This window comes from Chlorocebus sabaeus, chromosome 2 (assembly GCF_047675955.1).
Source record: "Chlorocebus sabaeus isolate Y175 chromosome 2, mChlSab1.0.hap1, whole genome shotgun sequence".
NCBI lineage: Eukaryota > Metazoa > Chordata > Mammalia > Primates > Cercopithecidae > Chlorocebus > Chlorocebus sabaeus.
In genome coordinates, this window is record NC_132905.1 from 51,109,733 (window position 1) to 51,137,237 (window position 27,505).

Here is a 27,505-nt window from a genome sequence, read left to right on the forward strand (position 1 = left end):
GTATTTCATGTTTAAGGTTTTCTTATCACAGCTAAACCAGAAAGACGTATACTATTACCCTTGTGATAATGATTTAATTATTTTATATTGTTGCCCAACCACACAGGTGGCACTCTTCATGGACAATGAAAACCCCTAGTAATTAGAAGGCCAAAACCCTAGAGATATGTAATCTTTTCTCACAGTGTGTAACAGTTCTGGCTGGTATTTTTCCATGCATAGCCCTGCAGTGCTTCACTCTGCCAAACCCAAACAGAAACTACTGGTTTATTTCCAGCTGTTGCTGAGGATTTTTCATCTGATTTTTATTTACTCGTCTAAAGTGGCTGTAACAAGTACCAAATAAGCCACAACTGCCAGGAGCAGAATATAAAATTAAAGGGCTTCTACTAATGAATAAGTAATAACACACTTAGAAATGGATGCTAACTGGAATCATTGAATGAGGCTCTGTAACTTATTAGATTATATTTTTTAATGATTTTGAATCAACATATTCAAAGTTATGTAAATGCCTTTTGGTACATTAATTTAAGAGTTCATAATATTAATTCATTGAAAAATGTAAAATAAAGCACAAATGAATGAAATAACATTGTGGCAAGAATGGTATGTATTTCCCTTCTTGTGAGAGTGTGTGAGTCTGTGTGGGCATAGGTATGTGTGGGAGAGAGTATGTTATATCACATACATGTTATGACAGATATGTACAGCAGCCATGTGAGAAAGCAGTGAGGTTTATTAACTAGAAGACATTCATGTATGTCTTAACTCTTACCTATGGCCTAGGAAACAAAGAAAGCCAAGGCAGCACACAGAAAATCTCCCCCCAATATAGAGGACAGACATCAATTTTCAAGATGAATACTCCAAAATTCTGTACCAGGAGTACTAGAAAATATCTTGATGACCACAATATAACCCCCAGAATAATGACATCTTTCATATCAACTGGAATAGTCACTGGTCTGAAGCCAAATTCACTGGCCGGCCATTTCTCCAGCAACAACTCGGAGACACGTGTTTTAGTCATAATGCCAGTAAAGGGCTGCTGAAGGCAATATAATGAAATATGAATAGTGTTTTCTCCACAAGCATGGTTCAGCCAATATGTATTGCCAATTTTGGCAAGGATATAGAAATAAACCAGCTAACCTATATTCTACAGAGAGGAAAATGTTCAAATGAACTAGGATACGTCCATTGGTGCCAGTGGAAATAAAGAGCTGTTTTATATGGTGTCATGGGTTATCTCTTAAGCTTGGATGAGGAAACAGTTCAGGTTGTGCTTTGAAAGTAGGTTTAATCCTCACCCTTTTAAAGTTAGAATGGCTATAAGGAGATCACCAATTGGCCATATGAATTTCTTAGTCAACCCAACTCTCTGTACTCAGTTTCTTCCTCTGAAGTATAAAATGGGTCGCGGGAGGAGACCTCTGAAATCTCCTATAGCTCCAGTAATTCATGATCACCATGATTCTACTATGGAAGATAAGATGTAGTCCCCTGTGGAAATGCCACAAGACACCTGATGGAAAAGAGAAATGGATTGGCTATGAGAAAAGTGGGTTCTACTTCCAGCCTTTGCTCTTACTTAGCTATGTAAGTACTGTAAGAGCTGCTGGAGGAGTCCCACAGATATTCTGGGCCTTGATTTCCTCATTTATAGAAGGTGGCAGGGGACCCTACAGCCCCTTTCTTCATTTCTATTTCCAGGGAGTGAGAATCAGCCCACGTATAATAAGCCATGGTGACAAATGGCGTCTCAGAAGATAAAAGGGTATCATTGAGCTTTGGGATTTCTAGAAAGCAAATTAACTCATACCTAAAATGCTTGACAGCAACAATTTTGAGTAAAAGCAGGTCCATAAAGTTTTACTGACAAATCACAGGAAGTTAATTTCTATTTGATCATTATGTTAATCTGTCATCAATATAGCCACATGTACATATATCCCTGAAAGGAGACACATAGAAATGCTGCTTCATTAACAAGAGGCAAAGAGAAGGGATATTAAATTATTTGTAGAAAGTTAAAAACAGACTCAAAGCAAACATAAGCTTAAAAAATCCTCTTATAGCATAGCAATAAAGTTACTGGAATCTGTAAAGAGAGACATTTGAGAAGAGTCAGGTCAGGTACATTTTAACACTAAGACCCAACTAAACATGATTTTATTATGTTTGAATAACTAAGGTACTCATCTTTAAAGAGCTTGTATAAACAGATAATTGTTAACAAATGAACAACCACAGAAGCAAAACACAGACATGAACACACACAAGCACACCCTCAAAACACACATACACAAACACACACACTGTCTACTTTTGACATATATAAGCTTTGTATGGCAGAGGTAATTAGTGCATTTATCACACTGTTATTCCACTAACAGTGGAGATACACTCTTTTAGAATACAAAGATGAAATAGATGGAAGCATCCTTTCTTCTAATCTAACTTTTTAAGTGTTGTAATAAATAGTTAAACCTTTCTCAGTTACCAAAGAAAGAAACAATGAAGTAATCCATAGCCACTAGTTCTGGATATTGCTGAGGGCAACTATGGTCAGAGAAAATATTTAACAGTCTTACAATTAAAAAAAAAAAAAAAAAAAAAAAAAAAAACCGGTGTATGAAAGAACTCAATCCATCCTAGTAATTGCTTTCTGTGAAATCTAACTCTTGGTTAAAATTAATGAGTTACAGGTGTGAATCTAATGATTTCCATTTTGCCTAAGATGTTACTGTTGCTTTTTTCTGAGACACTTGACCTCCAAAGGTATTATAGTTAATTTATCATAACACACTGCCAATGTTCAGTGTTCGCTAAAAAGGGGGAACTGAGCCCTTTTGGTGAAATAGAGAGCTCTTGTTTTTCTACCGTGCTGTCTGAAACTAATATAATTTTTCTTACCTACACATTTAAAATTCTGCTTTTATTTTTTAGATGAACTGCCAGACCAAAACAGGTGTCAGAAAATTGTATTTTAAAAGGCAGAAAAGTTAGTGCAGATAAAGTCATTGCCCAAATTTACCTGTTGAACCTGCTTTTCCTGTTCAAATAGAAAACAAGTTTTCAAAGAATTATTTCTTTTTTCTTTTTCTTTTTTTTTTTTTTTTGAGACAGAGTCTCACTCCATCTCCCAGGCTGGAGTGCAGTGGCATGATCTCGGCTCACTGCAACCTAGGCCTTCCAGGTTTAAGCGATTCTCCTGCCTCAGCCTTCTGAGTATCTGGGATTACAGGCACCCACTATCATGCCTGGCTAATTTTTGTTATTTTAGTAGAGACTGGGTTTCACCATGTTGGCCAGGCAGGTCTTGAACTCCTGACCTCAGGTGATCCACCCGCCTCAGTCTCCTGAAGTGCTGGGATTACAGGCGTGAGCCACTGTAACTGGCCAAAGAATTTCTTAAAAACAGTAAGAGAAAATGAAAAAAAACTGTAACAGATGTGGCTACCATGAGGGTAGTATTCAAAAATATAGCATTTTGGGTTTTTTTCTAAAAAAGAACTAATTAAATATGTTTCTGAAATTAATAATTATAATAATATATTATGTGCCAGACACAATACTTAGTGCTTTTCACATATCGTATTTTTCCCTTAGAAGTAGACTCTGAGACAAGAATTGGGGCATAAAGTAATTTATTTGAAAAGAGATCCCAGGAAACCTACTAGAAGGGGACGAAGAAATGAGGCCAGGAAAGAAAAGGAAAGAGGTACTGTCAAGCAAGCAACCTCTATGGGTGACTGGAGATCAGTTCTGCTGGGGAACTCCGGAAAATGTGTAAAACATGCCTCAGAGGTATTCCAAATACGGGACTGCTTTTGGAGACATTACTTTTGTAGACTTCCAGTTGGCCTTAGAATGAGCCAACCATGCTCCTGCAGCCAGAATAAAGGCAAGGAATAAGAAGTGTTCTCAGTAAAGAACATCTGAGGTGTACAAATGAGGACTCTAACACCGTCTGCTGTAACACATTATATCATTTAAGGTTTATAGTAGGCAAGGCGCAGTGGCTCATGCCTGTAATCCCGGCACTTTGGGAGGCCAAGTCAGGACGATCACTTGAGGTAAGGAGTGTGAAACCAGCCTGGGCAACATAAGGAGATCTCATCTCCGAAAAAAAGCAATTGCGGCTGGGCGCGGTGGCTCACACCTGTAGTCCCAGAACTTTGGGAGACCGAGGTGGGTGGATCACAAAGTCAGGAGATCGAGACTATCCTGGCTAACACAGTGAAACCCCGTCTCTGCTAAAAATATAAAAAATTAGCCAGGCATGGTGGCAGGCACCTGTAGTCTCAGCTACTCAGGAGGCTGAGACAGAAGAATCTCTTGAACCCAGGAAGCCGAGCTTGTAGTGAGCCAAGACCGTGCCACTGCACTCCAGCCTGGGTGAAAGAGCGAGACCGTGTCTCAAAAAAAAAAAAAAAAAAAAATTGTCGGGCATGTTGGTGAGTGTCTATAGTCCCAGCTACTTGGGAGGCTGAGGTGGGAGGATTGCTTGAGTTCAGGAGGTTGAGGCTGCAGTGATTCATGATCATGCCATTGCACTCCAGCCTGGGCAACAGAGTGATATGAGTTATATGGCCCTCATTTCATGAGCTAAGGCTCAGAGAAGGTAATCAGCTTAACCAAGGGTATACACGGCTAATAAAGGATGGGGCAGAGACTGGAAATCCTGAATTGTTTTGACTCCAAACCTTAGTCCTGACCATATTGCTATACTGCAATGCAGGCAAGAAATGAACATAGAGTGCATTATAACATGTTAGGAAACCTAAATGTGAGACAAAGACATTACCTAAATCCTAATTCTTTCCCAGTGGCAAAATAAACACCTATTGGGACTGAAGAAAATTAATGGAAGGTCATACGCAACCTTGAGGACTTTGCCAAGGACAAACAGAAAAGATCTATTTTCCTTAATTATATATTTAGATAATCTCATAGTCATTTTGCCATCTTTAAAAGATCTCCAGCTTTAGAATTCCTTCAACCTGGTGGTCTTGAGTGAGCCCAGGACCTCATTATGAGTACATAAAACCCATCTGTTTGCTAAAATGTTAATGGTTTTTGAGTCAGTCAGTTTTTGCAATGTTTTTACTTGTGTGTTAAGTTACTATCTTATTAAATTCAATAGTCAATCTCATACTGTTTCTCTCAGTATTAAAAAGGGAAAGAAATTAGGTAAGAAAAAATGGAATTCTAGTGGAATAAATGATATGTTTGAAATTAATAACAATGTGTATGATACCTACAAAAGCTGCAGTTTGACAAAAGAAATACCATGCTCTTGTTGTATGAGATAAAATATTATGGCAAAGTTACTTTCCGCTCTAATTTTGAGATGTGTAAAATTATTGTTAATAGCAGAACACTGAAAGTCACTACTAACAGGTTAGTCATTTGGTGTTAAAAGATAAATTTCTGAATAGGAATTCCCAACCGTCAACTGTCTAAACTTATATGTAAAATATTAAGAGAAAACAATGATAGGGATAGAAAATGTGAGGCAATCATGTTTCCAAAATACTGATGGGGTGACCTACCCTAGTTGGGCATCTCTTTGCCCTGCCTTGATATCTAGCAAATGACCAGAGTTATTACGGCTTTTCAAACTACAACTGTTTAGCATATAACTAAGCCTCTACTAGATATTCTAGTAAGATTTGGAATAATATGAATGTTTATGAATTCATAATTACTCTCTAAATAAACAAGAAGCAGAGGCTGCTACCTAGCTGAGACACTGCCTCAGCCTGAGTTCCCCAGGAAGCATCAACACAGAAATCCAGAGTGGGAATAGGATTGGATGAGGCACTGGTCGGCAGTCCCCGCAGGAAGACAGTTGGAGCCCATGTACAACTGATCGCCACAGCTGTGGAGATAAGTGAAGCCAAATGGATCTGGAGAGGCATATATCCTCCTCCAGGAGTTAGGCCTATAGCAAAGTGGCTTTCTCACACTTGAACTTCCTGACGTGCCACTATGCATGATATATTCATTTCTTGATGGTGTTTCAATATAGCAATATGGTTCAGGATTGAGGCTTGAGGTCAAAACAAGGATTTCCAGTCTCTGCCTCACCCAGCTGACTCCCTACCTTCATCACTTATTACTCCTATATAACCTTGGTTATGTTTACTTTGGCTTTGATTACCAAGGATTTGGGAAATATGTTCCAGTCAAAGCCAGGATGTGCAGCCCAGTCCTCTCTTCCTCGTGCCCTCCTTTCTTCTGGTCCCCTACTATATCAGGGTCCAGTTCTGACTAGTGCTGTGGAGGCACCAACTTCCCCTCTGTAAGTTCCTGTGCATTAATCTTCTTCACCTGCTGAACTCCTTTCTTAGGCTCTTTTCTCTTTGGCATCATCTCGTCCCCCTATAAAAGCATTGTCTTCGGTGGCTTCATCAGACCACACAAGTTTGGGAAATGTAGGATATGCTGTCCCTGTCTTGGAAATTCACAGTGCATAATGAGTAATACTGCAGGAAGTAAATCTATTGAATGACATTTAATTCTGTACCTTCCAAACTTATTGATCCTAGAACCCTGTTCTGGACATAACCCCTTTTAACATTCTATAGACCTAATATTCTTTGGAGTGGCTATGACCAAATGACATGAGTTTACTTTTCATTTCAGTATTTCACTCAGAACTGCTTCTGGCAACTATATTAAAGGCTGCACTTTGGTGTGTAGTGTGAAGGGTTATTAACAAACAACATTTTTTAAACAATGGAAGGGGTATCTGCCCCTCAAAACATCTAATCATTTGGTAGGGAAGCAGTATAGAAGGATAAAAGGAACTAATCTCCATTAAGGTTATGTAACCACAGAAGAACATTCAGCTATTTGCTGTTAGTTTACCATAGACAACAAATAGGCTGAAAAAGTCAGTTCCATTTGATTCTTAAACTTGTAAGAAGAATGATAATTACTAATTTTTGACAGTGGAACTCTAACCTCCCATGGAGGAGAACCATTGATAACTTATGCCATATATTTTGATCTCCTTAATTATTTTTACAAAGCTCAAAAGGGAAGTAGGGGTGAGGAGATAATTACTAAAGTTGTTTCTCCGGTCTAGGGTACAGTAATAGATCAAGATCAATTTCATTTAGACCTGAATGAGACAGGAAGTCAGTAATGACAGCCAACTGTGTAAAAGCTGGAAGAGAGATCAGACATGTTTACATGACAAGGTGTTTGAGCTGTCGACATCGCAGACTCCTTAGTAAGTCCCAGACACACCCAACTCATTCTTTACAAGTAGGAAGACTTGCCCATGTAAAGATGCTACCAGTCAGAATGGGGAGGCAGTCTTTTGCATATCTCAGCCATGCAAGCATCTGGAACAAATCCACTCAGATTGATAGTAGGATGTGTTAAGTCTAGAACTGTTAAGAGGTTAAAAAATTTTCCCTTCTGCCTCCTGCTCCCATTCTGAATGTGTAGATTTGACTTATCTGAGAAGAAAGTTATTGGCTCAACTAAGGGCTTCAATCTGCAGAAGTACTGCAAAAACAAGTTGTTATCAGTCTATGCATACTCCACCTGGATCCAGAGTCAAGAACTGAGAATATTCAACCTGTAGGCTCAGCCCCACCCAGCCTGTGATTCAATGAGAACCAAGCCTGGGTGTGTATTAGATATAGAGTTCTAGCAAAGGAAAGGCCCTGGTATCAGCCTCGGTATTCTTACCTGACAACCAGCAAAATGTACCCAGGGCAAACCCTTTAGGGATCTATGCACTTACAGAGATATAGCTGAATATTTAGGTGGGGAAAGCCTTGTCATATAAACACACCAGCCCCCAACATGTATGGCCAGCCCCATGACCAAGCTCCAAAACCAGTTCTTTGTGAGCATTCTATGTCCCTAGGGAAACTACAGTCCTTCCCTGAAGCTTGGCTCACTGAGCTAAGGTCTTGGATCACCTTTGCAGCCAATGCAAACTCCTCTTCGGGGGCTAGATCTTGCTTACTTTCCCTGTTAGAACTGTGGTCATGACTTAGTTCAGATGATCATTCCTATAAGCAACGGAGATGCTCTACCTTGAAGACTTAAATTGCTATCGTCCAGACATCCCTACCCATAAGAATAAACTTTTTAGATATCAGTATTGATCTATATCTGAGGAAACTGACTATGCCATCTCTGGGACTAGTTCCACTAGTGCTGCCCAAATTAATCTCTAAAATGCTTTCCTCTTACCAGACAGTCCATACTTTATGGTAGAACTAACTGAATCCATGACAGGAAAAAGAAGTGCTGGATATAGAAACACAAAAGCCTATTTCTTTTATTTTGTCCATGTCCCAAGAAGTAATTTCTTTAACCAAACTGGGCAGGGAAGTAGAAGCCTTAAGTATGGAGGACATTGAGTGTGAAGTGAAGGAGTGTGGGCCTCTGGAGTTCACAAACATATACAGGACTCCAGGTCTGCTGATTACTTCCAAGAAAACATGAATTTCAGGGGTTACCTCAAGGGCCTATTGCATGTAGCACTTGGAGGAGAAACTGTGGATTTTACTTATTTATTGCTGTAGTTTCCAGATGAGAGAAAGGAGCTTAAATCACTAAGAATAACAGGTTTATTGGCATAGGTGAAGATTATATTATTTAATAAAGACATTCTTAGTTAAATACATAATGGTATAAAGTACAAAATATTAAACAGTAATTAAAAAGGATGTTACATCTCTAATAAGACCCAACTGAATATTCATAATATACTCTTAAATAAGTTGCAGAGAAATGTGTGTAGTATGACTCCATTTTTATAAAAACCAAAACTAAGCAATAAACCTCTGAGTACATGAGATATATATACATGTTTAAATAAATAAAGAAGAGGCGAAGGAGAGAAAGTAGACAAGGGCAAAGGCAAAAAGAGAGAAAGTAGAAAGATCCACATTGGACTGCTAGTTTCTGTTACCTAAACATTTTGATACTCCCTAGTTTAAATCCAGTTGTTACATTGAGAATGGTTTACTTTATTGACTTTTTTCAAATTAATACAGAGATTTTAGGAAGATTATATTGAAAATAAACTGGACATTAAATGTCATCTGGGTACTTTCAGTTAGTGAGTCCTATGATGAACCATTTTGTAAATTATATAAATGGCCTAATGTATCTTACTTGTAACGTAAATATTGATATCTGCGTTTCTGTAGAGTAGTGACCCACTCTACTTTACAGGCCCAGTCATCTTACACAGAGAAAGCATTCTGATATTTAGGTTCCTTTTTCCCAAAAAACATCACATTGCCAAGATTTTGAGTTATAATCCTGACCTGTACTACCACTCTGTCCATTTCTATTGTCACAAAAACATTAGCTATTATTACTCTAAGCAGTCATCCACTATCCATATTTAGGCACACTATGTATAAGGCACTATGGAGGCAAAGATAAATAAAAATTAAGCACTACCTCTGGAGGTCCTTAGCCTAAATGAAAGACATTTTTGCCCTACCTGGCTGGATAGGATGCAAATGGCAGTGCTTTGGGGAAAGAGGTGGTCTTGGGTTTTCTGAGTCAGTAAGAAAACTATGGTGTTGCCCTCTTAAGAGAAGAGTAACATGAAGGTAGTCCTGAAAGCAGTAAATCCCAGGGCAAGGGGGAAAAAAAAAATGAACAGGAATAGTGGTGCCTGAATCATAGGAAGTTCCTTGCAGATGATGTGCCCTAGACCTGGAGTATTGTCTCTCAGTCAAGAGTGACAGAAATATTTATCTGTCCTATTAAAGAGGATGTTTGTCATCATTGTGAGAGAGATTCTAGTAGCTGGGGAACATTAAGAAATGAAATTGAGAGCTGAGGGTCTGGATGTCTTATGAGGCATCAAGGGATCCAATGAGAACTTAGTCCAGTGTTTCCTTACATCTTTGACCTGAAAAAAAACTGAGGTACAAATACTGAGACTGAGATGGTGTTAGCCATGACAATTCCTTCAGATTTGCAATGCATTGAAATATGTGCTTAGTTAGTATTATTTTTTTGAAACAAAATGTTATCTCTTTTATCATTACACCACCCCCAAGGTTAATGAGAACATTTTTACATGTGTACCCAAAAATATTCATCTGAAATTTCTGCCTCTGCCAAAATGTGAGAGGAAAGCATCAGCTGCTGAAATAAAACTTCAAATGATTAAACAAACTGGGGAGCTTCGTCTAAATCCTTGAGTTTTCAGTTCCAGGAACCCTGGGGATCGTGCAGTATGTTCTTTTTACACAAATAGATTTTTCAGAGAACTCATGAAAGGCCAAATAAATCCCCCTGAATTAGTAACTGCTGGCTGTACAACCAAGGCCCTCAAGTGTTGAAGAGAATAGTTTAACTAGGATTTTCTCAAACTTGTTTTAGAGGGAAAATGCTGATTACTTTATTAAGATCCCACATGAGGTGTGCCAGCTTGATAAAAAACATTAACAGACGGATCATCAAGAAGGTCGGCAGCAAATATTCAGATGTGTGGAAACACTCCCCACCTCTGAGCTAACAACAAAACCCCAGACACCCACACATGTTTATATGCATGAAGCAGATGAAGAAACACAAACACACACATAATGGCTGTGTTTTAAGAGACAGGAAGTCGACATGGTAAAGAAATACAATTACACAGTACCTTCAAACACAGGAAGGTAACTACTTTCTGGTATTAAAATGATAAAAGACAAGTGAATTAATGATTTGAAATATGGTTACTTTTCAGGAAACTATGCATCATAACGTTAAAAATAAACAATGCAAACATAATGATACAAAGGTTGAAAGCAAAGTGTGCTGCCTCATTGTTTCTATAACATAAAAACAAAAACCCCCTCTAACATTATCAGAAGAAAGACCAATTTTTTTCCTATGGAAAAAAAAATTCCACTATTACAGCTTGTATGATGATTCCACTAAGATCTCTGACTGACATTTCTATATAACTAATTATCCTGCTATAGCTGGATAATATAATACCATAATAGATAACATAATGGTGCTATATTAATAGACTTGAATATTAATGGAAGATTTGGTTAAATATGAAAGTTGTTTGTTTGGGAAAAAACACTTGAGAAATAAGGTAGCTTCATCAATGCTAGATTTTCATCACAAGTTTTATGACATACCATGGAACAGAAGTGCTTTTATGAGTTGTAAAAATTGCTTCAATATTTGACACTCTGCTCTTCAAGGAATCCTGATTGGCAGCTGATTAGACTTTTGCTCCAGTCATTAGCTTCCTTAGTAAAATTAGTAGGCTAGAAAATTGCATTGTAATTCATCAAGGGGAAAATAACATTGCAAAAGATCTTAAGGCTATGATTGAATATTTACTTAGTATAAAATATAATTTTTTTCCAAGTTATTTCTAATAAAAATATGCCAGAGAGAATGTATTATTGATTCATCTGGAATTATGAAAATCCATTTCTGCACATTTGGTTTCTGTAAATGGAGTTTTTAATCTGCCTTGAATTCCCTGTGTAATGGCATTAAAATAAATTACAGAGAGAATGTGATCTCTCTGTTATTACTGTCTCTTGCATGTCCCATTTAAACCCATCTTGAGTACCACGTACTTTTGAAAGAATCCTTCAAATGCAACCAATACTAACAATATTTTCACTCTAATACAAGTAAATAATTTACTGTGAAAATTTCTCTCCTGCAAACCAAAGTGCTACATTATGGCAATGCTCTAGAAATCTCACACACGTAAGTATGACAGCGAAATAATTATGTTGAGTATAAAAGGTATGTACAGATCTATTTTAGTAAAATTAAAACCTTTTAAAAGATTATAAATTAAGCACACCACAATCAAAATTAAATTGGAAAAATACAAATACACATTACTTTAGTTATATACTTCCCAGTCTCCAGAAGTCAATTCTATATTCCCAACATTTTATTTTCTTAAACTAGATATAGAGAAGAAAACGTTTACAATATATGAAAGTCTATGGGTGCTAAAAAGAAGCACCAGAAAATAAAAAGGCTGACTACAATATATTATTCATTCATTCAACTACAATGAAAAATTCAACAGACTCATATTAAATTCATGTCTTTCTTATATTTTGTAAGTATGTTTAATAAATTTAATGCCCATTCAATTTAAATAGATGCATCTAGATAATATACTTTATTTTTCAAAGAGCTTTACACTTATATTTAATCTAAGTGAAGAAAAAATAATGACAAAAATAGCATTGAAGGGGAAAACAATTTCAAAAGTTTGGATTTTGCTTCAATAAAGCTATTTATCACTGATAGGAAGTAATTCTAAAATAATCATTACCCCTGCACAAATAATATGTTTGATCTTTTTCTAACAGTTGTTCAATCCATGAGTGTAAAGTCTTCATCAGAACGTAGTATCCTGTAGTCATCATATTCTTTGTTTCCTGCCTACACCCCCTTCCATGCCACTGCCTCTACTTGCCTGTCCCAATTTTGTTTGTTTTTGTTGTTTGCTTTTGGTTACCCACTCCAAGTTCACAAGAATACAAAAATGGTATCTGGAGTTACTATTGTATTTGACCTTTGAACACAACAGCAATATAATTCTGCCTGTGTAGCCAGAATTCATGCAAGGAGAACAAAATAACATTAGGTTGCATATGTACACTATGATCAGCACCAATTTCCTGTCATATAAATATTAGTTCTAAACATTGTTTCAAGATAGTTCATTAATTCCATATTTGATAAACAAGTAAAATGGAGCTCTGGCTCTCATAGACATTTATCCAGAGAGTTTTAGCAAATTGCAATGATAGGGACTTAATAATCTACACTGGGCTGAGAGAGTGGGACAAAAAAAAATTATATAATAATCTGCAAACAAGAAGTGTCATCGGAATGCTAAATTATAAAACCTTTTTAAAAACTCCATGAGGATGGATCCAAATTTTTAATTTAATGAGTTACAAAGAAAGGCAAATAAACCACTACATAGTATTATAGCAAACGAGTTTTGAAATGGGCTTTTGAAGATCAGCACTCACATTTTTGATCACAGCTTTCTAACAGATCGACTGTAGATCCTTTCAATGTTACTAACAGTTATTAAGCAGCTACATCAGTCTCTTCATCATGAGAAGAAAGTCCTTGCCTTGTGATGAAACATCACTTTCTATACACAAAGAATATAAAACTATAGTCCAAGTTCATTTCTGTTTCTTAGACTCACAAGAGCAGTCAGTTTTAATTACTGGCAAAAATATTTAGTTATTTAATAGAACCAGAATAATGTATTTTTATTAATGCTACAATTTATTTCCCATTTATATGCAAGCTAAGCACTTTATATACATTATTGCTTTTCATTCATATAATAATCTTATCAGTTACATATTATTATTACCATGTTATAGATGACTAAAGCTTAAGGAAGTTTTAGATTTAAAAAAAAAAATTGTATCCATCTACACATCCAGGCATCCATCTATCCATTCATTTACCTACCCAGGACATTCATTCAACAAATATTTAGAAAATACCAGGTTTCAGGCACTGTGGCATGAGCTGAGGCTGCAGCTGTGAACAAAGGACAGTCACCAGAGGTGCCTTGTCCTCTGACAATCAGGTCCGCATATGCCAAGTAACAAGCTAAACCACATGACTATCTAACATGCCAACACTGGTATAACCTATTAAAACACTGAATACTCCTTTCCTTTTTCTTTTCTTTTAAGGAAGAGTACATTATGAATGCTATGACACAAAGTAATATAAAATACTTTAACATCTCTATTTATAAATTTAAATTTGTGAATGCTCCCAGAGCTCATCAGGGCTACCTTAATTTCAAATAGACCAAATGAATCAAACTTTTTACAGTGTTTTCACAAAATGTCAGTGTCATTTGCATTAGTAAACAAAAATGCCAGGTATGCATTATCACACTAGCTGGCAATGACATGAGCTTTGAATTGTGAATAGGCCTCAGGGTTACTATCTGCCATATGACCACTGTGTAACAGTTACCACATCACTCAACCACCAAGTTCTCAGCATTGCACTGACATAACAATAACGTTAAGAGACTGCAATTAACTTTTAACCTACTTTTTGTTTTAAAACCCAGCGGAGGCTCCAGAATTTCCATACAGAAGAATGGATGGAGGGGGATATGACATTGGGCAGGAACGGTACTTCGAAAGCAAAGCTAAGGGAATTGTGTAAAGTGGCATTTGCATCTAAAACATGCAAGTTGGTTGGGTGTGGTGGCTCACGCCTGTAATCCCAGCACTTTGGGAGGCTGAGGAAGGTAGATCACGAGGTCAGGAGATCGAGACCATCCTGGCTAACGCAGGGAACCCCATCTCTACTAAAAATACTAAAAAATTAGCCAGGCATGGTGGCGGGTACCTGTAGTCCCAGCTACTCAGGAGGCTGAAGCAAGAGAATGGCGTGAACTCGGGAAGCGGAGCTTGAAGTGAGCTGAGAGAGCGCCACTGCACTCTAGCCTGGGTGACAGAGCGAGACACCGTCTCAAAATAAATAAATAAATAAAAATAAATAAATAAATTAGGTCACTTAATAACTATATAATGGCCTCTAGGTGTTCAAGTGAAAGGAGGAGTTGCATATCTCTCACTTTACACGAAAAGTTAGAAATAATTAAGCCTAGTGAGGAAGGCACATCAAAAGCTAAGAGAGGCCAAAATTAGGCCTCTTGCACCAAATAGTTACCCATGATGTGAATGCGAAGGAAAAGTTCCCGAAGGAAATTATAAGTGCTACTCCAGTGAACACAGGAATGATAAGAAAGTGAAACAGCCCTTTACTGCTGATATAGAGAAAATTTGAGTGGTCCGGATAGAAGATCAAACCTGCCTCAACATTCATTTAAGCCAAAGCCTAATCCAGAGCAAGACCCTAACTCTCTTCTATTTTATGAAGTCTGAGAATGGTGAGGAAGCTGGAAGAGAAAAGTTGGAAGCTAGCAGAGGTTGGTTCATGAGGATTAAGGAAAGAAGCTGTCTCCATAACACAAAAGTAAACAGTGAAGCAGCGAGTACTGATGCAGCGTTATCCAGAAGATCTAGCTAAAACAATTAATAAAGGTGTCTACACTAAGTAACAGACTTTCAATGTGGACAAAACAGCCTTCTGTTGGAAGAAGACCATCTAGGACTTTCATAGGTAGAGGGAAGAAGTCAATGCCTGCTTCAAGGCTTCAGTGAACAGGCTGACTCTCTTGTTACAGGGTAATGCAGCTGGTGATTTTAGATTGAAGCCAGTGCGCATTGATCATTCCAAAACTCCTTGGTTCCTTAAGAACTATGTTAAATCTACTCTACCTGTGCTTTATAAATGGAGCAACAAAGTCTGGATGATAGCACATTTGCTTACAGCATGGTTTAATGAATATTTTAAGCCCACTGTTGAGAACTACTGCTCAGAAAAGATTTTTTTCAAGACATTAACTGCTCATTTACAATGCACTCAGTCACCCAAGAGCTCTGACGAAGATGTACAAAGAGGTTAACAGTGTTTTCTTGCGTGCTAACATAACGTCTATTCTGTAGCCCACCAATCAAGGAGCAATTTTGACTTTCAAGTCTTATTATTTAAAAAATACATTTTGTAAGCCCATAGCTGCCATAGATAATGATTACTCCAATGGATCTGGGCAAAGGACACAGAAAACCTTCCGGAAAGGATTTACCATTCTAGATACCATTAGGAACATTTGTATTCATGGAAGGAGATCCAAACATCAACAGGAACAGGAGTTTGGAAGAAGTTGATTTCAGCCCTTACAGATGACTTTGACAGCTTCAACACTTCAGTAGAGGAAGTCTGCAGATGTGGTGGAAACAGCACGATAACTGGAGCCTCACTATGTGAAACCTAAATACGTGACTGAATCACTGCAATCTTGTGATAAAACTTGAGACAATGAAGAGTTGCTTCTTATGGATGAGTAAAGAAAATAGTTTTTTGAGATGCAAACTACACCTGATGAAGATGCTATGAACAATGTTGAAATGACAAGAAAGGATTTAGAATATTACATAAACTTAGTTGATAAAGCAGTGGCAGGGTTTGAGAGAACCGACTCAAATTTTGAAAGAAGTTCTACTGTGAGTAAAATGTTATGAAACAGCATTGCATGCTACAGATAAACCTTTCATAAAAGGAAGAGTCAATCTATGTATCCAACTTCATTGTTTTATTTTAAGGAATTGCCGCATCCTTCCCAGCATTCAGCAACCACCACCCTGATCAGTCAGCAGCTGTCAACAGTGAGGCAAGAGCCCCCACCTGTAAAGATTACAATTCGTTGAAGGCTCAGATGATTGCTAGCATTTTTTTAGCAATATTTTTAAATTAAGGTATTTACATTGTATTTTTAGACATGATGCTATTATACACCTAATAGACTATAGTAGAATATAAACATAACTTCCATATGCACTGGGAAACCCAAAAAAATGCATAACTTACTTTATTGCTGTTTACTTTATTTCAGTGGTCTGGAACCAAACCCACACTATCTCTGAGGTGTGCCTGTATTAGATAATTTGGGGTAGATTGGAGGACTGGTGGAGACTATGGGGTGACAGTGGCCCTACTTCTGAGCACTCTTTGACCTTGCCACCTGTCTCTCCCAGTAGACTGTAAAGCTCTTCAGGGATAGAAAACTAGATTTATATAGGTCTGCATCCTCGGAAACTTAGGGTTCATGAACTAAGAAAAAAAAATATCCTTTTCACTAATCTCTGAGTGAATCTTCCCATTTCCTTCACTTGTGAATGAGGAAACAAAGCAAAGCGGTTTCAGGAAAGCTTGTGACTATGTCAACAGTAGAAATCACAGATATTTTCCTATTAGATTCCAGTTGCTACAGAAATTTCAATATTTCACTTATACCCATCAGTACTTGAGAAATGCAGTGATTTTTTGACCTGTTTGTCAGTTGTTGTTATTTAATGTGTTAATATAAAAGCACATGAATTAGTCTTCACATTTTTCAAAATCAAGATCTGTAGATTTCCATAAAACTGATTTCCTAAGTAAGTTTTTGCACTTTATTATATGCCTATAAAATATTCTGGAAAGGGGTCCACAGGTAATCCCTAAGTAGCAAAAAAGTAAACAACAACAACAAACATTTTAAACCCCTACTATAGAGGTGGAATAAAAAGAAAGGGAGGAGGAGTTGAGAATGATTTATAATTCTACTGGTGTGGCGGTTCGCTTGCTTGAGAGAGTGACAAAAAATATCCCCTACCCTGAGCTTGTTTAAAAAAAAAAAAAAAAAATGTGTTCTCCATTAGACTTACTCGAGCTATCCTTGTGCAATACTTTGTGTTGATTTGTCTAAGTGGTCCTGAAACTTAAGAAGTTAAATCAAGGGGGAATTTGAGTGATACCTAGGTAAATCCTACTTTTGATGGTGTAGAGTTGCTGTTGGCTAAAGGGCTGTGAACTGCAAGATAATTAGAGAAGCCTGTAGACTTTTATTGAATGATGGCTATTCTGTAATCAGCTTCTGAAGGAGGAAAAATTGTGGCAAAATTCTCACTGAATTGTGTATGTGCATGTGTATCCTGATGGCAATTGAACTAAACCACAGTCCTGTCTGGCCACAGACAGAGTGGATTGGAGGGCTGATGGAGATTATGGGGTGATTATTAATTAAAATAATTTCCCTAGCCACAGGAATTAACTCTACCAGAACCTTCTAGGAGAGTCGAATAAATAATAATAAACATTTCAGAACATACCAAAGTTGATTGGAGTACATGAAATTAGGAATGGAATGAGTGAACGGGGAGAGTTGAAGAAGGTGCCTAGATCTTAATGATGTGCTAATTTCTTTAAAAGATAAAAACTCTATATATTAAATAAAATTAAGCTTACTCATGACAGGAAAACAAGAAAGGAGAGGGTTACCTTAGACTATACTAAAATGCAAACAGCTTACACTTATAAATTCTTCTACCTCAGTCAGGAACCCCAGGGCACTTTGTTGCTGCCAAGATTAAACTATGAATACCACTGTTGAACAAGGTATCCAGTTTCCCTGTACCAAAATGTGAGGCTGGATATAAATTAGGTATGTATATATTCTTTTACCATCACAATGCCTACTATGTGCTGCTAACCTACGAAATTAACATATATTCACTCATTTAATTCTTTTTTTGAGACAGAGTCTTGCTCTGTCGCCCAGCCTGGAGTGCTGTGGCGTGAGCTTGGCTCACTGCAACCTCCGCCTCTTGGGTTCAAGTGATTCTCCTGCCTCGGCCTCCCGAGTAACTGGGACTACAGGTATGTGCCACCACCCCCAGCTAATTTTTTGTATTTTTAGTAAAGATGGGATTTCACCATGTTAGCCAGGATGGTCTCGATCTCCTGACCTCCTCATCCACCTGCCACGGCCTCACAAAGTGCTGGGATTACAGGAGTGAGCCACCTCACCCAGCCTCACTCATTTAATTCTTATAACAACCTGATGGAGTAAATATGATTTTTATTATCCTCATTATATAGATGAGGAAACTGAGCAAATGAGAGGGTAAGAAATTTGTTCAAGGTCACATGAATCCTGGCAGAATCAGGCTTAGGGCTGGTCCATCTTCTGAGTCCATGCTCTCAATGACTAAGCTGAACTCTCTCCATATAAATAATCCTGTCGAGGCCTATCTCTAGAGTGGCCTCAATTGGAGTTACCAACAAGAACAACTGAAAATTATAACTTGAAGTAGACTAGATAGCAGCAGAAAAAAAAAGAAAAAAAAATCCCAGGACTGTTTAAAATGCATTCTTTTCATTCTCATAGTCATAACTGAGAGAAATTCTGAAATGTCTAATGTATTTCCCAGTATCTTTTGTAAGTATGAAATGTAATAATACTTTAAAAAATCATCTGATACCATAAAAATGATCACTGAAAGGTTATTTAGACGGTGGATCATGATAGAGATAATTCAACTTAAAATATAACAATAATTAAACTACCAGTTTAAAAACTCCCATTATAGATTTCTAATGATGTACTGCCCTCTACATCAACACAAAGAGGAATTGAGCTACTTTTTCTTCCCATTTTGCCTTTTATTATAGAAAAAAACCCGGAAAGAAAAAAATCATAATTCAGACTTCAGAAATGAAATTATAGAAAATCACAACTGGAAAAGAAGTTGTTCCCTGACTTCCAAAATCCTGACAGAAGCTTGACAGGAAACATTTTTTGGAAGTCAACTATCTAAAATGTTGCTTATTCATGATGTTGCCAGAGAATACTGAGAGGGAAATGAGATTGCAATCTCTCCTTGTCCAGCTGTCAAAGAAGATAGCAAATTTTTCTTCCACCGAAGAGACAAAATTTGGGGGGGAAAAAACATTCACACTGTTGGAAAACCACACGTCACCTCAGTGGGTTTGAGCAATATTTAAAAATGGATGTAATGTGACAGCAACCACCTGGACACCAATTCAAAAATGACAAAGGTTATTGCTGTAGTACGATATGAGCAACAGGGAATTGGCAAATCATAATGAAGAAGACAGTCTACGCATGTAAAACTATACAGAAGGCACGATTAGGCTTCAGGGTGTCAGGGAACACAGAGATACTCTGCAAGGTGAGAGCTTACAAGCCTGAGATGTATTTTTCATTTAGCATTCACTTTAATATTTTACCTAGCATTCATCTCAACAAAACTACTAATGAGGCAGTTTAATGATAAAAAATCAATGACCTGGTATGATGGCCAACTTGTACAGGGGTTATATATCTTTAATGGTTAACTGGAACACCAACTAGTATCTGAAGAGCATCTTTAAGTGGCAACTAATATCCATCATTAGAGTGGATTTTTTCTTCTTCGTAAAGCTGGAGACATATATACCAGTAGAGTCAACTCTTAGACACATGTAAATCAAGGCAAACTTCAAATCAGTATAGAAAGGCAGCTGCAAAAGTGTTTGATGGAATCTTTCTGAATCCCTATTCTTCTCCCACTTATTCTCTAAGGCCATTCCTTCCTCTCACCAGCTCCCTCCAGTCTCATTTTTTAGTAGGTGTATTCGATTAACAAATCCCATCTTGTTTGTAGAGTATGAAAAACCATCTCAGGTCAGAGATTCTGTTCTTTTTACTACTATCATTATTCTGCATTTCAGCTTTTGGGAGACTTTCTTATTTGAATCCCAGTCTTCATATGTGCTTTACCTTTCCACAATTCAGTGCCTTTATTTAAACAGACTCCATCAGTATCAGTTTTTGCTTCCTCTGGGTTCCCTTACCCTGATTTTGACCTTCTTCCCCAAATATAGCAGGAGCTATTTTATTTTTTCTATCTTGGACACAAGGGCACAGTCCCTTACATTAGTAGGTGCTCAAAATGTTGTTATAGATATGAAGTACACTACACCGAGAACATACTAGAATATTTTGTGGCCATCCTCTTTTATTCTCGCAGAATATAAGAAAGGCTTTTGAGCACAGGTGCAGATCACACGAATGGTAGGAAGCGTGGGCAGCTAGTCAACCTGGTGATGAATCAAAGCAAAATCCCTGTGCATCATTTCATCTTCTAGAGGCGCCCATTTAGCTTTCCAGGATCACGTTTGTCTTTCGTGTCTCAACATTGCAGGTGTTTCTTTTGGAGTCCCTAAGAAAGGGACGGTCCTCAATCAGGGGTGTAAGCTTAAATGCTGTAGTGCCCTCCAGTGAAAGAAAGAAGAGAGGGAAGAAGGGAGAAGGGCAGGGAGGCAAGAGGCCAGGAGGAAGACAGAGAAGGACTGAGGAGGGGTCAGAGAGTGGAATAGGAGTTTAACTTCATTTCATTTTTCATGATAGAATTTGTTTCAGAAGTTCCTATTAGGCCAGAAATATATGGGAGTGACATTGATATGGGGGATAGGAACTTCTGAAATAAATTCTATCATGAAAAATGAAATGAAGCTAAACACCTATTCCATTCATTATCACATTAAAATGATCCATTTTCATAGAATTCTTATTCTTATAGATGACAAGCTCTGTGCAATATAATAAGCAATAGAATTACATCAAGTAAACATGAAGATAAATAAACCCTGAAAATAAATTGTGTGGTGTTTAAAAATTAATAAATGCTGTAAAGCAAAACATAAATAAATCAAATTCCACTTTTTGTATTGAACATTAGACTAATTTAGTTTATAAACATGTTCTTAAAATTTTGTATTCTGTCAAATTTGTCTCATATCATTGGGAAAATTCAGCATTTATTACCATTTGACATCACATCCTCACATTTTTATCCCAGTATTACATTAGAATGAATCGTATACTCTTGGCTTTGCTTTCATCTTCTTGATTTTTCAAAGGATGCTTGTACCCAACATGTAACATTCATTATTTGTCTAATAGTTGTTCAAAACTTCAACATAACTCGAGTACGATATAAGAGAGTTACATACATGAATACAGTATTGATCAAAATAAAGGATTGACTGAAAGATGGAAATAAGGTATTGTGTCTTTGTAAATGACAAATACATCAGGCAGAAAGTAACTGTTAAAATCTATTAATAAATAAAAATTAATTGCCAGCACAATATACAATTTTCTGTTGCATTTTTTTTACCTTTGTATTGCAAAGAAAGGCCTCTCATTTAAGAACACTATTGTGATGGGACATTCTTTTTGGGTAGAGATAATTCAATATCAATGAGCTTTATTTCCTTATGAGTATGATCAGTATTGCTGCTTTTCAGAAAGTTGGAAAATGGAGCATTTTAGTGACTTTTCTAGGTAAAAATCTGGCTCTGTCACCTTTGCGAGTGGGTATAGTGAAGGAACTTCTGACTCAAACCATGACAAATTGAGTGAAAACACTGGGAAAAGTCAAGCAATAACTGAAATAACAACAACTGCCACAGGATAGTAATACTAGGACAATGCCGGAATGCCTATCCAGGGGCCTCTGATCATGAGGAAAACAGAAGTAACTCAACACTGATTGTATAACTATGATATCTGCAATTTTAAATACCCTCTTTAGGATTTTCCTGGAGTTTCTTTCTGAGAACTATAGGGACACCACTCCTTGAAGACACAGGCCACACCACCTTCACCTCCATATCCTCATTGCACTCTGCACTCAATAAATATTCATCAGGGAACTGTGGGCTAAAATGCTAACCCCAGAATTCTCCCGGGCAAGGAAGACTAGAACAAAAGTTCTCCCTGCAGATTGCCCAGACATGAAGGGATTGAGATTCAGGGTGTGACCTGAGTCTAAACTTTTTATTCTCTTCCTTGTAAGAATTATGCCCTGAGGGCATAACTTCCTGTCTAGAGCTCTTACACTCTGGCAAACACATAATTTCAGACGAAGGAGAAAGAGCAGGTCCAGGGCTTTTACTTTCAAACATGCTATGCCTATTTTGGATATCTTAAAAATAAAAAGCCTTCAGTATTGAAAACCAGAGGTCTTTCCTATCATCCTATGCCCCACAACATTTACAGACTTACAGGCAATTCATGTAAAACTCTGTCAGAAGTCCTGATTTGCTCAAATTCTCTGAACAGTTCTGCTGACAGGACCATATAGGAAAATAAACTCCAGTTGGGCGGGGGGCGTAAGAAGGAAAGAGCCAAAATTGTGACCAAATGTTAGGCATGAAAAATAGTCACAAAGTTTATGAACAATATGTGATGAGAGAAGCACATGGAAAGAAGGAGGAATATACAAATCAATGTGAAAACAGCAAATTACTTCCAGTGGTGGCCTTTACAAAATTCACTTGAGAAATACTTATTAAATGCTTACTCTGGCAAAACACTGTGAAGAAATCTAACAACGGACAAGGCATCATCTTTGCTCATTCAGTGTCCATCGTCCAAAGGGATGACAAGCTTATGGACAAGGGTAACTCAAGCTGGTAACGTGGCAGACGTTACTCAGAAATGTGAGAGGGAAATGTCCTACTTCAGGCCACATCTCAGATGAATCTTGAAAGGTGAGTAGACTTTTGAAAGGCAAGGTGGGAAAAGGCATGTCAAAAGTGGGGGTGTGGGGGGTTGTGGGAAATGGCACACCCAGGAGGCTGTAAACAGAGCAATGCACGTGGACCCAAAGGGTCAGGTGAGGACAGCATCAGAAATAAGGCTACAAAATAAATCAAGGCCAGGCTGAGTTTATATTTAACCTCAGATGAAATAAGGAGTCAAACAATGTGTCTATGCAGGAAAATTAGATGGCCAAGGTAGTGTTTTAGGAATATTAACCTGGTGGCTATAAGAGAGAATGCCATAGGGGAATACTAACACGAGGTGGCCGGTTAGGAGGCTACAATGATACCCCAGTCTTTAAATTAAAAGGGCCTGAGGTGGTTTCAATGGGCTTATGTGTCTGGTGATGTTTTAAGTATGTGAAAACTCAAGAGGGAGGTTGTTTGAGGACAGGATGTGGGAGAGAAGGAAGCGAGAGTCAGAGATGGCTGCCAAGGGAAGCCTTGATAACTGGGATGATGGTGACTCTACAAGGAGAATTCGGAGCCAAGAGGAGTTGCTACCTCAGGAAAAAAGATGATGAATTTGGTTTTTTAAGTTTATTTGAATTTAGTTTATGTGAAGGCAGTCCATCCAGGTGGCAATATACAGCAGGTAACTTTACATGCAACACTAGTTGGAGAAAGAGGGACTTTATACTTATCACCAAATCAGAGTAGTTTAGTGAAATTGTTTTTCTCATTGGCTTCAATTTCCTCTGAAGAAGATTAAATATGAATAAAGATTACCAGAGTAAGCTGAATGATGGCCCCCAAAGATACCCCTGCAACCTGTAAATGTTACCATCTATGGAAAAAGGATCTTAGCAAATGAGATTAAGAATTCTGAGATGGGGAAATTATCCTAGATTATCCAGATGGGCTTAAAATGAATCACAAATGTTTTTAGAAAAGACATATGGGGAAATTCAACCCAGACAAATAAGGGGAGGGCAACGTGACCACAGAGGCAGAGACTGGAGTGATGCAGCCACAGGCCAAGGAAGGCGAGTGGCCACTAGGAGCGGGAAGAGGAAAGAGAAAGGTTCCTCTCCAGGGCCTCTGCAGGAATGCAGCAGAGCTAGCCCCACTTCTGGACTTCCACACAGTGACACTGATTTCAGACTTCTGGCCTCCAGAACAGTGAGAGAAAAAATTTCAGTTGTTTCGGATCACCAGATTTGTGGTAGTTTGTTACAGCAGCCACAGGAAACTAACACAATTTCAAATAATTTCTATCACTTAAATGAGAACTTTCAATATATGCATAAATGGTGATAATCAAGATAATGTTTTTTTAATTCAAAGAATTTCTTGTATTTTACATGAAAATATTATCAAAAGAGATCATTTTTTGTCGTAAAGTTCTTCGGAGTTACAGAAGCCATGTTTCAAAAATATCTCAAATTATTCAATTTTGTTTACTATACTTTTAAAGAAACATCTCTATCAGACACCAAAAACTTTTAACTACCTACTACCTTCCACTTTCTGGACTAAATAAGGAATATCACAAATCAACAATAGCAAGTTGGTATTGAGATACTATCAATAATAATATAAAAACAGCAAAAATAAAAACCACAAATGTAGGAAAGGGGCTCGGTGGAGAAAAGAACCCTTATCATTATGTACTTAAGAAAATAGAATAACATACTTCTTAAATATTATATTTGCCGCATGAATTACAAATATATTGACAATTTCCTGTATCTACCATATTTTACAAATTTGTTTTTACCTATCCAATCATATAACCGAAGAGTTCCATAAAGAAAACAGGTTTTCATATTGTAAGTTCTTAAATATTTCATTACGTGTTTCTAACTTTTAACCTTGACATATAATATTTAAATTAAATTCTAAATATCTTAAGAGAAGATGAAGAACTGATTTTTGCCAGAATTACTCCTTATGCAGTCATATTTAGAATGTCCACCCTTAATGGAAAGAGAAGCATCATCATTCACACTACAGTAAGCTTATTTTCTCTCCTAAGTCTCCTTAGACTAATATAATCAATATTCTTTATAGCCAAATTACTTCACCTTAAAAAAAAAAAAAAATGCAGGCAAAAAGACCTCTGAATCTCAGGGAATAGCTAGTTTGAAAATTCAAATGTTATTTTAATAAAATACAAAATGAATACCACACTTAACTGAAATTTTTGCTTATTCAGATGGCTATTGTCTAAGACTCCAACTGGCATGCTCATTGCAGTAGCATATGTGCTGAAGTTACAACAACACAGCAAAGATTGTCAATGGCATGCAACTTCAAAAAGATCCTGTCAAAAGATAAAATTACAACAAATTTAAAGATATAATTTTTTTTTTTTTTTTTTTTTTTTTTTTGAGATGGAGTCTCGCTCTGTCCCCCAGGCTGGAGTGCAGTGGCGCGATCTCGGCTCACTGCAACCTCTGCTCCCAGGTTCACACCATTCTCCTGCCTCAGCCTCCTGAGTAGCTGAGGCTACGGGCGCCTGCCATCACGTCCGACTAATTTTTTTGTTTGTATTTTTAGTAGAGATGGGGTTTCACCGTGTTAGCCAGGATGGTCTGGATCTCCCGACCTCGTGATCTGCCCACCTCGGCCTCCCAAAGTGCTGGGATTACAGGCGTGAGCCACCGCACCTGGCCCTGTTTTTCTTAAATTTAAAGACCTAATAGGCTTTTATTGAATTCTAAAGTCGGGCAACATCTCATTCCAGAAAACAGAATGAGTGTTCTAATGAACTGAGCAGGAGTATGGCTTTATAGGCAGAAAAGGGATAAGAAAAAGCAGAAACAGTGAACGAAAGAGAATTGGTTGTTTCAAAGTTACTTTCCTTATAGAATTAAAACAGAGAGGACTTCCTTATCATGCCAGCTCAGGTAACTGGGCCCCTTCTGATTGGTTGCTGTAAATCTCCTGTCTTTTGAAAAACTGGCTTGTTTCAAAGTTCAGTTTGATTATGTGGCACAGGGATTCCATTCTGGTTTTGTCTGGTCTGTTGGGCCTAGTGCTGGAACTCGGTCCAAAGCAATGAACTCTTGTAAAATTCATTTAACAATCCCATATATTCTTTTAAAAAATAGTAAAAATTTAAAAAATAAGACATATAGAAATGTACTGATAATTCCAAACTGCTTAGTAAGGTGGACAAATCACAGCTGTTACAGACACACAAAAATAATTCTGTAAGTGAATTACATTCTTGTTAAGTGGCAAAATGTAAAAAACAAAAACAAAAATAAAAAACAAAAAAACCAAAAATCTATACATCAGGGAAAGTGTTTAAAAGGGCTAGATTCAACAAAAGATCTATAGATCATCTCCTTGAAAGGATATTCTAAGAGTATTTCAAAAGGGATTAAATAATAAGTAACTCTTTCAAATGTAGATAACTATATTTTTTTAATTTAAATTTTGTTCACTTATCTTCTACAAATGCTTATAAATGCCTGAATGAATTTATTTTCTTGACAATGGGCATATTTTTAATCAAACACTAGGCATGCAGGCTGGTGAGAATCAATTAAAATCCCATTGTGTAAGAGTTCAATAATCTAGAAGGAAAGGCATTATAATTAGAAGTAATCTGCATATATAATTTATGTTGTTTGGAAAGCCTAAATCATTGCTAAGAGTTACATGAATTTTTAGAAAACAATTGCTAATTTTACTTCACTTCACTTTGATTTTTGAGTCTCTGAGGCCTACTTCTTAAAGCCTCAAACAAGTTTAGTTAAAATTATCTTCTTCTACTGTGCAACAAGTTTAAGCAGAAAAACCAAATGCTTTTCCTACTTCTCTTACAGTCTAAATTACAGAAATTGGTGTAGATGTTCTTAGGCTCTTTTATTCTTGGCTGCCTATGAAGAATTTCACTTGCTTTTTCTCCGTTCTTACCCAAATCCCCCAATTGCATTCTGTAGCACATCAAATTGCTCCTGCCTGTTGTTTTACAAGCTCACACTGTTGAAAGGCAAGGTAACAGGGTGGTTAAGGGGGTTGGCTCAAAAGCCAAACTGTGGAGACGCTAAGCCTGGTCCTGCCACTTTACAGCCAGGAAATCTCAGACAAGTTACTTAGCTTTCCCTTGCCTCTGTTTTCTTATCTATCAAGAGAAGATAATAATAGTACCAATTCATGGGGTTGTCATGAATCTTGAAAGAGGATGGATGGATGGATAGATAGATAGATAGATAGATAGATAGAGAGATAGAGAGATAGATAGATAGATAGAACTTAGCACATAATAGGATATGAGTTAGCTAATGCTCTGATAGTTCTGTGTATATTTCTCTTTAAGACAGAGAAATGGAGATAAATCTCAGTATTTTTGAGTTGAAAATTAGAAAAATTAAGATTGACCAGGAAATAAAAAGAGACTGGGGTTCTTTATGATAGAAAAAGGGCTTGGCTAGAGAGAGAACACCTAGTCTCCAAAGCTCATTGACAGTACATTTTGTAGTGTAGTCCTTCCCTGCATCTG

The 27,505-nt window shown here is 37.2% G+C and overlaps 1 protein-coding gene across 5 annotated transcripts in view; it reads right to left on the minus strand.

Annotated features, from left to right (window-relative positions):
• The window catches only part of MACROD2 (mono-ADP ribosylhydrolase 2), a 2,124,972-nt gene that overhangs the window by 1,417,743 nt on the left and 679,724 nt on the right, over positions 1 to 27,505 (minus strand). The window lies entirely within an intron of this gene.